Here is a 2,143-nt window from a genome sequence, read left to right as displayed (position 1 = left end):
TTAAAATTCCAAGTACTTTCATAAAATATCATTCAGAGAAGCTATTAAGCAAACTCTGTAAGAGGCAGAGCCCATTCACAGACAGGAACCTGTCAAGGAAAAGAAATAAATAATTTTTAAAAATCTATTTGTTAATTGTAAAGCTGTTGATATATAGGAGTATTTCATCAGAAATTCACCGTCTGGAGGACACTAGCTCAGCAAACGCATCCAGGAGAAAAAGTAACTTGTACATCAGCAGAAGAACTAAGGCAAATCCCTCAGGAAGGGTGTAAAATTGAGCAGAGAGTAGTTTAGAATCCAACAGAACAATGGCTTGAACACAGCCGAGGTAGAAGTACAAAAGTATTGCAGGAAAGGCAACAGTGTAAAGCATGCAGGAGCTCGATGGACCAAAAGCCGCAGCAGGTCCCGTCGCTCTCTCCAACCTCCCCGCTGCTCAGTGAAATTGGAATAACTTGGGGACGGGCACCACTGCCTGCAGCCCTGCCAGCTCAGCCCAGGACTTTGCTGTTCTCCAAACATCAAGGTGTTAAGCAGCCACCACGGAGGTTATACAACAAAAGTGATTTTGTAATCCCCTTGGTTTAGAAAGCATTTGCACTGGCCTTTGCAGCCATTCTGTTTTCTATTTTCTTATTCAAGAACATCAGAAGGGAAGAAAAGTGACCAAGCACAAGGCAAGGCATTTACTAGAATGGCAGATTTTTAACTAAACCCTGGATATCGCCACTGCTAAAGACTGCTTTAAATTCAAGTGTACAGCCCATGAATAGCCTCCTCTTAGCACAGTGCTGGCAGAGAAAGGTCCCAATGCTCTCACCCACTTTGCTACGCACTCCCTGAGCAAGTGCATCCCCTTTTCCCTCCAAAAACGGGGCACCAAATTCCAGCCGGTCAATGCAGCTCCCCAGAAGGCCCCAGCACATGCCCTCATCCGCTATATTTTGACGAACACCCAAAGATCCCTGCTCCAGACCCAGCATCTCCTTCCTCATCCAGCAGAGAGATATTGCCCTTAACCCTACTTCAGCTGGAGCACAAGAGCAAACGGAACCATTTCTTGAGGGAAAAGACCTCATGACTCACCACAGTGCCAGATTTCACTTTTTTGGGTGCTGTTTTTAAAGGAGGTATCGCAAGGCAAGGTGGGGGGAACCAACTGCAAGCGGCAGGTTAACTAATTCAGGCACTTGAGCTGCCACATCTCCAGCTGCCCCTGCCACCTGCAGGGACCAAACCCGGCCACCCCACCAGCGTTGCCAGCTACGTCCCAGGCAGCAGGTATTTTGGGGGCTGCCCACTGGGCACCCAGGCCATACCTGTGCCACCCCACGTGTCCCCAGAGAGCAGCAGGGCTGGGGAGGGCAGGTGAAAGCTCACCACCCTGTCCCCTGCAAGGAGCATGCCCAGCTGCTGGGAAGGAGAAGCCTCCCCTAACAGCAACCGAGGCGATCACAGGCAGCTCCTGCGCTGCTTCATCCGGTGGGGGGGGGGGGGCCCCCAGTTTTCGTGTTTTTTTTTGTTCTCTTTTGACCTCAATGCATCCCCACCACGACTCAAAGAACTGCCTCAGCCCCCTGGCAAAGTCTCTGCTGGGTGCAGAGCCCCATGCTCTGACCTCCACACAGCCCCCCCCCCAAGCACACAGCCCTTTGCAGCCCCCCCCCAAGCACACAGTCCTTCACCCCGCAAAACGCTTTCCCGTGCACGCCAAGCCCTCTGCAGCCTTCCCGAGGCCCCGTTCGTCCGGCCCTCCGGACACCCCCCCGCACCTCACGCTTTCCCATCCGGGGGTGCCCCAGACACACAGGTCTCTGCAAACCCCTAGATGCTCCGGGGCACACAGATCTTTGCAGACCCCCGCGCAATGCCCGTGGGCACACAGCCTTTTGCAAACCCCCTTCCGGTGCCCCCGGGCACACAGCTTTCTGCACACCACACCGACCGATGCCCCCACGGCTACAGCCCTCTGCCAACGCCCCCCCCGCCCCCCGATGCCCCCAGACACACGCCCTTTGCAACCCGCCCCCCGCCCGGTGCTTCCCCACGCACGCTCCCCTCGGGCTCCGCACGCCGCCGCGTCCCCGGGCGGACCCCGCCGCGCCCCTCAATCCTCTCCTCTCCTCTCCCGTCCCGTCCC

The sequence above is a fragment of the Haliaeetus leucocephalus genome, unplaced genomic scaffold, assembly GCF_000737465.1.
Source record: "Haliaeetus leucocephalus isolate CR32 unplaced genomic scaffold, Haliaeetus_leucocephalus-4.0 Scaffold161, whole genome shotgun sequence".
Lineage (NCBI taxonomy): Eukaryota > Metazoa > Chordata > Aves > Accipitriformes > Accipitridae > Haliaeetus > Haliaeetus leucocephalus.
The sequence above is the reverse complement of the archived record's forward strand: the minus strand, read 5'-3'. Positions refer to the sequence as shown.